A 13,780-nucleotide genomic window follows, 5' to 3' on the forward strand; every position below is an offset into this window, starting at 1 on the left:
TTGACTTTGCCTTCTGTTTTGGATTGTTGGCATGTTGCCATGTCCAAGTACGTCCCATGCGCAGCTTCCGGGCTGACGAGTGCAAATTTGCCTCCAGTATTTGCTGTTAATGTGCTGCATTCATCTTTCCTTCAACTGTTACCAAGTTTTCTGTGCCTTTGTAGCTCACACATCCCCAAAACATCAGCGATCCACCTCCGTGCTTTACTGTAGGAATGGTGTTCCTTTCATCATAGGCCTTGTTGACCTCCCTCCAAGTGTAATGTTTTTGGTTGTGGCCAAAAAGTTCAATTTTGGTCTCATGACTAGTGATGGGCGAGCACTAAAATGCTCGGGTGCTCGTTGCTCGGGTCGAGCACATTGGAATACTCGGGCGCTCGACCCGAGTAACGAGCCCAATGTAAGTCTATAGGAAACTCGAGCGTTTTTGAGGCGGCTCCCCCCGGCGGTCTGCAGAGGACCTAAAAATTGCCCAAATCTATGGGAACAGTGCTCAAATGACATGGGAACAGCATGGGGAAGACCCCCTGGAAGCATTTCTGACTCCCAGGTCACTGCTGTCAACAACGTTGTCAGAGGTATTACGCCACTTTTACGGACTCACAATAAAACATACAAAAACAAAACCCCAATTGATTTTCCTGGGAAATATATTAAGGAACATCCTTTCCAGGGTAAGGACTTGTATATAAGGCAAAATAAATAACCAAAAAGCAAAATACTCCTCCACACCTTGGACTATGTTTACACGTGGCATTTTTAATGCAATTTTGCACTTTTGAATTGTTTTCAACCGTGACAAATGCATTCACCGGGAAATGTCATTTTAACATTTTGCAACCTTATCTGGCCATGTGGTGTGTGAGACATGATCAGACACATCCTGTTTCATTTATGAAGGATGGACTCTGAAAGTCACAAAGCCTATTTTTATAGGGCCATCAGGTGGACTTTACTATTCTTAGAGAGTCATCAGCTGTCTATGCTTTGTTGTTCTCATTACTAAAGATTGGCTCTCCTATACTGTTATTGCGTATGCAGTGAGTGGCAGATCTGCCCAAAATTTTCACGCACCCCAATACCCCTTTGAAAATTTGGACGCACCCCAATACCCCTTTGAAAACTGCCGAAAATTTGGAGGAACTCCAATGTCCCTTGCAAGAGATGTAGAGGTCGGAGGGCCTCCTGAAAACAATATTCCAATTATTAGGAAGTGGGTCTCCCATACTGTTTGCCTATGCAGTGAATGCAAGGGCTGCCAAAAATTTGGACCTACTCCAATGCCCCTTGGAAGAGACGTAGAGGAAGGCTTCCTGAACAAAAATGTTCCCATTATTAGGAAGTGGATCTTCCGTTGTGTTTGCCTATGCAGTGAATGCAAGGGTTGCCAAAAATTTGGATGCACTCCAATGCCCCTTGGAAGAAATGTGGAGGTCAGATGGCCTCCTGAAAACAATGTTCCCATTATTAGGAAGGGGGTCTCCCATAGTATTGGCCTATGCAGTGAATGCAAGGGCTGCCAAAATTGGGAGGCACTCCAATGCCCCTTGGTAGAGACGTAGAGGGCCTCATGAAAAAATGTTCCCATTATTAGGAAGTGGGTCTCCCATACTGTTGGTCTATGCAGTGTGTTACGGATCCGGGTGGTGGAACCTCTGTGCTGCGGTGCAAGGAGGGACCAGAGGGGCGTAATTAGGTATCAACTCGAACTGACCAAGGTCGCACGGCGGCTCAATCGACTCCGTGAACCAGGGAAGGACCGAGCAGAGGGACCAGGTGCTACTCTGGACCAGTCCTTGTATGAGAGCAAGTGACTCCCACGGATCAGAAGGCAGGGACTGACCAGTACAGCAGATGAGCACGGCAGGCAGGCTGACGGGTGATCCGGGTAGACAGACTAGCAGACACCACGGGTAACTGGCAAGAGCCTCCACGAAGGCTGGCTGGTAGGCACGGCAGGTAACTGGTACGTTCTCCGGGCAGGCAAGCCTGGCCCATAGACAGACTGGCGGGTTTGGACTATACGCAGACTGGCGGGCAGGACTGGTAGTCAGGCTGGCGGACTGGACTGGTAGTCAGGCTGGCAGACTGGACTGGCAGTCAGGCTGGCGAACTGGACTAATAGTCAAACTGGCGGACTGGACTGGAAGTCAGACTAGGAGCGGGACCTGAGGGCTGAAGCAGAGTTTAGAACACAGAGCTACAACCTTGCACGGGCACCTCCATTTTGGAGGAGGTGCCTTTTATATGAGAAGTTCTCTGGCCATTGGCGGGGGACTCCTTAGGACGGCGCGCGCGGCCCCTTTAAGAGGGAGGGAGCGCGTGCCCTAAGCACAGTACCCGGGAAGCTGCGCGCACCGGCAGCAGCAGGAGAGCAGGAAGACGCCGGGACAGGAGTGCGGCGGTAAGAGGAACGGCGTCTCTGCCTGTCAGGGGGCAGAGACGCCAATGCTACACAGTGAATGCAAGGGTTGCCAAAAATTGGGAGGCACTCAAATGCCCCTTGGAAGAGACGTAGAGGGCCTCATAAATTTTTTTCCCATTATTAGGAAGTGAGACTCCCATAGTGTTTGCCTATGCAGTGAATGCAAGGGCTGCCAAAAATTTGGAGGCACTCCAATGCCTTCTGGACACAGAATTTTGGGTTCAAGTCCCATCTGCGAACAGTGACTTTTTTTATTATTATTATTACAGTTGTAAATAATATCATATCATATATCAATATATCATATATCAATCTAATATCATATCAAATATAAAAGTCAGATGTGAAAGTCACTTGTCAAAATCACTTGTCAGAATCAGTTCTCAGACAGGGTATTTAGCCTCAAACTGACATCATTCTGATGTTTGATTTTGATATCTGATCATGTCCTAAAATGGACACTGTACATTTGCCCCTCTTTTATGTCTAGTTTTTGGTGTTTTATGCCTGTTTTTCATTTGCACCCAATTCTTGTTTTAATTTGTGCCTTTTTTAAGTCCCTTTTTTATGTGTTTGTCAATTTTTTTGCTTTAATTCACTGTTGTGGGCAAGGTTTGGGGTTTCTAGATTTTTTCACCTAATTCATCATTTGCGACTTTCGAAAAGTCTCAATTTTTTTTTTTTTGCGTAAATGCTTTCCAGTCCCCCTTTACCAGGAGAGGCTTCTTGTAGACGGGAAATTTTCATACAGTTTTTATATACTTTTTGCGAAACGTGCGGTGTTTTATACTAAAAAGAAACAAAAAAAAGTTAAAGACAAAAATAAAGACTTGGTGCAAAATGCATGAAGCGTGTTAACCATTTTGAAAAAATTAGGTGCAAATAAACAGCAACGAATATAGCAAGACCAATGAGAAAAGTGATTTTAAGTGGTTAGTTTGTATTATTTGGTTACTGTATGTCTGAATGGCAGAGACCCTTCACAACACACTTATCAACAGTCCCAAGTTCGCTGGGACTATCCGGTGAACCAGAGCAGAAAAAGTGTTGTTCTGCCATTGTGGGAAAGCCAAAAGAAAATTTTTTGATTTTTGAAAAGGGATCCACAAATAGGATATTGTGCTACTTGCCATATTCCCAGAAACTGACCCTGTGCAGTACCAAATCAAATGCTGGTAACGAATGGCTAGTATGTATATTTGCCAACTTGCAATCTAAAAATCCCAATTATAGAAATACTTCCCGCAGTGGGGAAGGTGGGGAAGCCGGCTGATGTCCACCGATCTGCACACGTTATATTTAGCTTGTCTGAACACTTTGTTCCTTTTTAGCGGATTTCCTTAATATCTAAACAATTAGTTAGAGAATACTTTTTATTATACCAAGTCAATGTAAAAATTGTGCAATGTCTTTCTTCTTTATGGAGTTTTCCACTAGTTTTTTCGTTTATTAAAATTGGACCCATGGTGTTCTAAAAAAACCATACGGTATATTCACTTAATAGACCAATGTTCTACGCACCGCTACTTGTGTCCCTCAATGATTTACATGTTACCTCTCCCAATGAAAGACATCACTAGATTACTGCAGTGGTGTCCGTCTCCTAGCTTTCTCATCATGGTTGCCAAACGGCAATTCAATTTTTTCTGGACAACTGGACTATACACTTACAGGAGAAGTAATACTGCGCATTGTATACACAAAATCATACATCTAGTGAGAATTACACCCAGTATACAGGACAGGAGAAGTAGTACTGTGCAGTATGTGTATACAGGACAGGAGAAGTGGTACTGTGCAGTGTATGTATACAGAATAGTACAGAAACTGAGAATTACACCCAGTATACAGGGCAGGACAAGTGGTACTGTGCAGTGTGTATATATACAGAATAACACAGGAAATGAGAATTATACCCAGTATACAGAACAGTAGAAGTGGTACTGTGCAGTATATACACAGAATAATACAGATACAGAGAATTACACCCAGTATACAGAACAGGAGAAGTGGTACTGTGCAGTGTATATGCAAAAAAAATACAGATACTCAGAATTATACCCAGTATATAGAACAGGAGAAGTGGTACTGTGCAGTATATGCACAGAATAATACAGATACTGAGAATTATACCCAGTATACAGGACAGGAGAAGTGGTACTGTGCATTGTATACACAAAATCACACATCTAGTGAGAATTACACCCAGTATACAGGACAGGAGAAGTGGTATTGTGCAGTGTGTATATATACAGAATAACACAGGAAATGAGAATTATACCCAGTATACAGAACAGTAGAAGTGGTACTGTGCAGTATATACACAGAATAATACAGATACAGAGAATTACACCCAGTATACAGAACAGGAGAAGTGGTACTGTGCAGTGTATATGCAAAAAAAATACAGATACTGAGAATTATACCCAGTATATAGAACAGTAGAAGTGGTACTGTGCAGTGTATATGCAAAAAAAATACAGATACTGAGAATTATACCCAGTATATAGAACAGGAGAAGTGGTACTGTGCAGTATATGCACAGAATAATACAGATACTGAGAATTACACCCAGTATACAGGACAAAAGAAGTGGTACTGTGCAGTGTAAATACAGAATAATGCAGATACTGAGGATTACACCCAGTGTACATAACAGAAGTGGTACTGTGCAGTGTGTATATACAGAATAATACAGATACAAAGAATTACACCCAGTATACAGGACAGGAGAAGTGGTACTGTGCAGTGTGTATATATACAGAATAGTACAGATACAAAGAATTACACCCAGTATACAGGACAGGAGAAGTGGTACTGTGCAGTGTGTATATATACAGAATAGTACAGATACAAAGAATTACACCCAGTATACAGGACAGGAGAAGTGGTACTGTGCAGTGTGTATATATACAGAATAATACTGATACTGAGAATTACATACAGTATATAGGACAGGAGAAGTGGTACTGTGCAGTGTGTATATATACAGAATAATACAGATACTGAGAATTACATACAGTATATAGGACAGGAGAATCGGTACTGTGCAGTGTATATATACAGAATAATACAGATACTGAGAATTACATACAGTATATAGGACAGGAGAAGTGGTACTGTGCAGTGTGTATATATACAGAATAATACAGATACTGAGAATTACATACAGTATATAGGACAGGAGAAGTGGTACTGTGCAGTGTGTATATATACAGAATAATACAGATACTGAGAATTACACCCAGTATACAGGACAGGAGAAGTGGTACTGTGCAGTGTATATAAACAGAATAATACAGGTACTGAGAATTACATACAGTATATAGGACAGGAGTAGTGGTACTGTGCAGTGTATATATACAGAATAATACAGATACTGAGAATTACATACAGTATATAGGACAGGAGAAGTGGTACTGTGCAGTGTATGTATACAGAATAGTACAGAAACTGAGAATTACACCAGCATACAGGACTGGAGAAGTGGTACTGTGCAGTGTGTAAATGCAGAATAATACAGAAATTGATAATTACACCCAGTATACAGGGCAGGAGAAGTGGTACTGTGCAGTGTGTATATATACAGAATAACACAGGAAATGAGAATTATACCCAGTATACAGAACAGTAGAAGTGGTACTGTGCAGTATATACACAGAATAATACAGATACAGAGAATTACACCCAGTATACAGAACAGGAGAAGTGGTACTGTGCAGTGTATATGCAAAAAAAATACAGATACTGAGAATTATACCCAGTATATAGAACAGTAGAAGTGGTACTGTGCAGTGTATATGCAAAAAAAATACAGATACTCAGAATTATACCCAGTATATAGAACAGGAGAAGTGGTACTGTGCAGTATATGCACAGAATAATACAGATACTGAGAATTATACCCAGTATACAGGACAGGAGAAGTGGTACTGTGCATTGTATACACAAAATCACACATCTAGTGAGAATTACACCCAGTATACAGGACAGGAGAAGTGGTAATATTCAATATATATATACAGAATAGTACAGAAACTGAGAATTACACTAGCCGACAGGAGAAGTGGTACTGTTCAGTTTATACACAAAATAATACATACAGTATAGTGAGAATTACACCCACTATACAGGACAGGAGAAGTGGTACTGTGCAGTATGTGTATACAGGACAGGAGAAGTGGTACTGTGCAGTGTATGTATACAGAATAGTACAGAAACTGAGAATTACACCCAGTATACAGGACTGGAGAAGTGGTACTGTGCAGTGTGTAAATGCAGAATAATACAGAAATTGATAATTACACCCAGTATACAGGGCAGGAGAAGTGGTACTGTGCAGTGTGTATATATACAGAATAACACAGGAAATGAGAATTACACCCAGTATACAGAACAGGAGAAGTGGTACTGTGCAGTGTATATGCAAAAAAAATACAGATACTGAGAATTATACCCAGTATATAGAACAGGAGAAGTGGTACTGTGCAGTATATGCACAGAATAATACAGATACTGAGAATTATACCCAGTATACAGGACAGGAGAAGTGGTACTGTGCATTGTATACACAAAATCACACATCTAGTGAGAATTACACCCAGTATACAGGACAGGAGAAGTGGTATTGTGCAGTGTGTATATATACAGAATAACACAGGAAATGAGAATTATACCCAGTATACAGAACAGTAGAAGTGGTACTGTGCAGTATATACACAGAATAATACAGATACAGAGAATTACACCCAGTATACAGAACAGGAGAAGTGGTACTGTGCAGTGTATATGCAAAAAAAATACAGATACTGAGAATTATACCCAGTATATAGAACAGTAGAAGTGGTACTGTGCAGTGTATATGCAAAAAAAATACAGATACTGAGAATTATACCCAGTATATAGAACAGGAGAAGTGGTACTGTGCAGTATATGCACAGAATAATACAGATACTGAGAATTACACCCAGTATACAGGACAAAAGAAGTGGTACTGTGCAGTGTAAATACAGAATAATGCAGATACTGAGGATTACACCCAGTGTACATAACAGAAGTGGTACTGTGCAGTGTGTATATACAGAATAATACAGATACAAAGAATTACACCCAGTATACAGGACAGGAGAAGTGGTACTGTGCAGTGTGTATATATACAGAATAGTACAGATACAAAGAATTACACCCAGTATACAGGACAGGAGAAGTGGTACTGTGCAGTGTGTATATATACAGAATAGTACAGATACAAAGAATTACACCCAGTATACAGGACAGGAGAAGTGGTACTGTGCAGTGTGTATATATACAGAATAATACTGATACTGAGAATTACATACAGTATATAGGACAGGAGAAGTGGTACTGTGCAGTGTGTATATATACAGAATAATACAGATACTGAGAATTACATACAGTATATAGGACAGGAGAATCGGTACTGTGCAGTGTATATATACAGAATAATACAGATACTGAGAATTACATTCAGTATATAGGACAGGAGAAGTGGTACTGTGCAGTGTATATATACAGAATAATACAGATACTGAGAATTACATACAGTATATAGGACAGGAGAAGTGGTACTGTGCAGTGTGTATATATACAGAATAATACAGATACTGAGAATTACATACAGTATATAGGACAGGAGAAGTGGTACTGTGCAGTGTGTATATATACAGAATAATACAGATACTGAGAATTACACCCAGTATACAGGACAGGAGAAGTGGTACTGTGCAGTGTATATAAACAGAATAATACAGGTACTGAGAATTACATACAGTATATAGGACAGGAGTAGTGGTACTGTGCAGTGTATATATACAGAATAATACAGATACTGAGAATTACATACAGTATATAGGACAGGAGAAGTGGTACTGTGCAGTGTATGTATACAGAATAGTACAGAAACTGAGAATTACACCAGCATACAGGACTGGAGAAGTGGTACTGTGCAGTGTGTAAATGCAGAATAATACAGAAATTGATAATTACACCCAGTATACAGGGCAGGAGAAGTGGTACTGTGCAGTGTGTATATATACAGAATAACACAGGAAATGAGAATTATACCCAGTATACAGAACAGTAGAAGTGGTACTGTGCAGTATATACACAGAATAATACAGATACAGAGAATTACACCCAGTATACAGAACAGGAGAAGTGGTACTGTGCAGTGTATATGCAAAACAAATACAGATACTGAGAATTATACCCAGTATATAGAACAGTAGAAGTGGTACTGTGCAGTGTATATGCAAAAAAAATACAGATACTCAGAATTATACCCAGTATATAGAACAGGAGAAGTGGTACTGTGCAGTATATGCACAGAATAATACAGATACTGAGAATTATACCCAGTATACAGGACAGGAGAAGTGGTACTGTGCATTGTATACACAAAATCACACATCTAGTGAGAATTACACCCAGTATACAGGACAGGAGAAGTGGTAATATTCAATATATATATACAGAATAGTACAGAAACTGAGAATTACACTAGCCGACAGGAGAAGTGGTACTGTTCAGTTTATACACAAAATAATACATACAGTATAGTGAGAATTACACCCACTATACAGGACAGGAGAAGTGGTACTGTGCAGTATGTGTATACAGGACAGGAGAAGTGGTACTGTGCAGTGTATGTATACAGAATAGTACAGAAACTGAGAATTACACCCAGTATACAGGACTGGAGAAGTGGTACTGTGCAGTGTGTAAATGCAGAATAATACAGAAATTGATAATTACACCCAGTATACAGGGCAGGAGAAGTGGTACTGTGCAGTGTGTATATATACAGAATAACACAGGAAATGAGAATTACACCCAGTATACAGAACAGGAGAAGTGGTACTGTGCAGTGTATATGCAAAAAAAATACAGATACTGAGAATTATACCCAGTATATAGAACAGTAGAAGTGGTACTGTGCAGTGTATATGCAAAAAAAATACAGATACTGAGAATTATACCCAGTATATAGAACAGGAGAAGTGTTACTGTGCAGTATATGCACAGAATAATACAGATACTGAGAATTATACCCAGTATACAGGACAGGAGAAGTGGTACTGTGCATTGTATACACAAAATCACACATCTAGTGAGAATTACACCCAGTATACAGGACAGGAGAAGTGGTATTGTGCAGTGTGTATATATACAGAATAACACAGGAAATGAGAATTATACCCAGTATACAGAACAGTAGAAGTGGTACTGTGCAGTATATACACAGAATAATACAGATACAGAGAATTACACCCAGTATACAGAACAGGAGAAGTGGTACTGTGCAGTATATATGCAAAAAAAATACAGATACTGAGAATTATACCCAGTATATAGAACAGTAGAAGTGGTACTGTGCAGTGTATATGCAAAAAAAATACAGATACTGAGAATTATACCCAGTATATAGAACAGGAGAAGTGGTACTGTGCAGTATATGCACAGAATAATACAGATACTGAGAATTACACCCAGTATACAGGACAAGAGAAGTGGTACTGTGCAGTGTAAATACAGAATAATGCAGATACTGAGGATTACACCCAGTGTACATAACAGAAGTGGTACTGTGCAGTGTGTATATACAGAATAATACAGATACAAAGAATTACACCCAGTATACAGGACAGGAGAAGTGGTACTGTGCAGTGTGTATATATACAGAATAGTACAGATACAAAGAATTACACCCAGTATACAGGACAGGAGAAGTGGTACTGTGCAGTGTGTATATATACAGAATAATACTGATACTGAGAATTACATACAGTATATAGGACAGGAGAAGTGGTACTGTGCAGTGTGTATATATACAGAATAATACAGATACTGAGAATTACATACAGTATATAGGACAGGAGAAGTGGTACTGTGCAGTGTATATATACAGAATAATACAGATACTGAGAATTACATACAGTATATAGGACAGGAGAAGTGGTACTGTGCAGTGTGTATATATACAGAATAATACAGATACTGAGAATTACATACAGTATATAGGACAGGAGAAGTGGTACTGTGCAGTGTGTATATATACAGAATAATACAGATACTGAGAATTACACCCAGTATACAGGACAGGAGAAGTGGTACTGTGCAGTGTATATAAACAGAATAATACAGGTACTGAGAATTACATACAGTATATAGGACAGGAGAAGTGGTACTGTGCAGTGTATATATACAGAATAATACAGATACTGAGAATTACATACAGTATATAGGACAGGAGAAGTGGTACTGTGCAGTGTGTATATATACAGAATAATACAGATACTGAGAATTACACCCAGTGTACAGGACAGGAGAAGTGGTACTGTGCAGTGTGTATATATACAGAATAATACAGATACTGAGGATTACATACAGTATATAGTACAGGAGAAGTGGTACTGTGCAGTGTATATATACAGAATAATACAGATACTGAGAATTACACCCAGTATACGGAACAGGAGAAGTGGCAATGTGCAGTGTATATGTACAGAATAGTACAGATACTGAAAATTATACCTAGTATACAGGACAGGAGAAGTGGTACTGTGCAGTGTATATATACAAAGTAATACAGGTACTGAGAATTACACCCAGTATATAGGACAGGGGAAGTGGTACTGTGCAGTGTATATATACAGAATAATACAGATATTGAGGATTACACCCAGTATACAGGACAGGAGACGTGATACTGTGCAGTGTATATATACAGAGTAATACAGGTACTGAGAATTACACCCAGTATATAGAACAGAAGTGGTACTGTGCAGTGTATATACAGAGTAATACAGATACGAAGAATTACACCCAGTATACAGGAGAGGAGAAGTGGTACTGTGCAGTGTATATATGCTGAGAATTACACCAAGGACAGGACTGTTGAACTTTGCAGTATATATATATATATATATATATATATATATATATATATATATATTTTTTTTTTATATATACAGTACCTACAAGTAGTATTCAACCCCCTGCAGATTTAGCTGGTTTGATAAGATGCAAATAAGTTAGAGCCTTCAAACTGCAAACGAGAGTAGGTTTTATGAACAGAAGCATAAATCTTACAAACCAAAAAGTTATGTTGCTCAGTTGAATTTTATTAAATTTTAAACATAAAAGTGTGGGTCAATTATTATACAACCCCTATGTTTAATATTTTGTGGAATAACCCTTGTTTGCAATTACAGCTAATAATCGTCTTTTATAAGACCTGATCAGGCCGGCACAGGTCTGTGGAGTTATCTTGGCCCACTCCTCCATGCAGATCTTCTCCAAGTTATCTAGGTTCTTTGGGTGTCTCATGTGGACTTTATTCTTGAGCTCCTTCCACAAGTTTTCAATTGGGTTAAGGTCAGGAGACTGACTAGGCCACTCCAACACCTTGACTTTTTCCCTCTTGAACCAGGCCTTGGTTTTCTGGGCTGTGTGCTTTGGGTCGTTGTCTTGTTGGAAGATGAAATTACGACCCATCTTAAGATCCTTGATGGAGGAGCGGAGGTTCTTGGCCAAAATCTCCAGGTAGGCCGTGCTATCCATCTTCCCATGGATGCGGACCAGATGGCCAGGCCCCTTGGCTGAGAAACAGCCCCACAGCATGATGCTGCCACCACCATGCTTGACTGTAGGGATGGTATTCTTGGGGTCGTATGCAGTGCCATCCAGTCTCCAAACGTCACGTGTGTGGTTGGCACCAAAGATCTCGATCTTGGTCTCATCAGACCATAGAACCTTGAACCAGTCTGTCTCAGAGTCCTCCAAGTGATCATGAGCAAACTGTAGACGAGCCTTGACATGACGCTTTGAAAGTAAAGGTACCTTACGGGCTCGTCTGGAACGGAGACCATTGCTGTGGAGTACGTTACTTATGGTATTGACTGAAACCAATGTCCCCACTGCCATGAGATCTTCCCGGAGCTTCTTCCTTGTTGTCCTTGGGTTAGCCTTGACTCTTCGGACAAGCCTGGCCTCGGCACGGGAGGACACTTTCAAAGGCTGTCCAGGCCGTGGAAGGCTAACAGTAGTTCCATAAGCCTTCTACTTACGGATGATGCTCCCAACAGTGGAGACAGGTAGGCCCAACTCCTTGGAAAGGGTTTTGTACCCCTTGCCAGCCTTGTGACCCTCCACGATCTTGTCTCTGATGGCCTTGGAATGCTCCTTTGTCTTTCCCATGTTGACCATGTCTGAATGCTGTTCACAAGTTTGGGGAGGGTCTTAAATAGTCAGAAAAGGCTGGCAAAAGAGATCTTTAATCCACACATGTGAAGCTCATTATTCTTGGTGCCTGAACTACTTCTTAATACTTTAGGGGTACCAAACAGAATTCTTGTGGTTTGAGGGGTTGAATAATAAATGACACTCTGAATTAACTTTTAACGTTTAAAAAAAAAAAAAAAAAATTTGCTGCAGTGCATTTCCCACTTCCAGGCTGATCTACAGTACAAATGCCACAATGCCAAGTTAATTCCGCATGTGTCAACCAGCTAAATCTGCAGGGGGTTGAATACTACTTGTAGGCACTGTATATAATATATATATATATATATATATATATATATATATATATATATACATACATATATATATATATTGCAGGGATTTTACTCACTCGGGTGCGACGGGAGGAAAACAGGAGGTTTGTTCCTTTAAAAGTTCATGTCGGTTTATTGCTTCATAAACCCAGAAGCGGAAAGGAAAATACAAACAGCGATTGCTTCAGGCAAACAAAGTAAAGTGTCCTTAGCAGGTCTCTGCTCAGCCAGGCCTGTGTGGCACACAGGCAGGGTAGTGTCCAGTATCCTGGCTCAGTCTGGAGACAACCATACACAAGAGGCCTTCTCCCTCCAAACACACAAATCATGTGTCAAACAAGGGCAACCATATTAAGGGCTGTTAACCACACCCAGAGATGAGGTATGTGGGTGGCTGGACCCGCCCAACTCTCCTAGCTACCCATAACCCGGTTTCAGCTGCACCAAACTATCCTCTTAGTGCCTACGTGCACTAGAGAAATACTCTGCGTTACATCACAGAGGACAGCCATCTCTGTGACACATACCTCCCATCAACTATGCAACCATTAGCCACCTTACAATATATATATATACAGTATGTATATACATACATATATAAATATATACATATACATATATATATATATATATACATATATATATATATATATATATATATATAGTATAGACCAAAAGTTTGGACACACCTTCTCATTTAAAGATTTTTCTGTATTTTCATGACTATGAAAATTGTACATTCACACTGAAGGCATCAAAACTATGAATTACCACATGT

At 39.9% G+C, this 13,780-nt stretch overlaps 1 protein-coding gene across 1 annotated transcript in view; it reads left to right on the forward strand.

The window, feature by feature from the left end:
• Positions 1-13,780, forward strand: part of LOC141154118 (uncharacterized) — a 264,105-nt gene that overhangs the window by 226,623 nt on the left and 23,702 nt on the right. The gene's annotated exons all lie outside the window — the stretch shown is intronic.

This window comes from Phyllobates terribilis, unplaced genomic scaffold, assembly GCF_046119375.1.
Source record: "Phyllobates terribilis strain yellow unplaced genomic scaffold, ASM4611937v1 Scaffold_7__3_contigs__length_470593459, whole genome shotgun sequence".
Lineage (NCBI taxonomy): Eukaryota > Metazoa > Chordata > Amphibia > Anura > Dendrobatidae > Phyllobates > Phyllobates terribilis.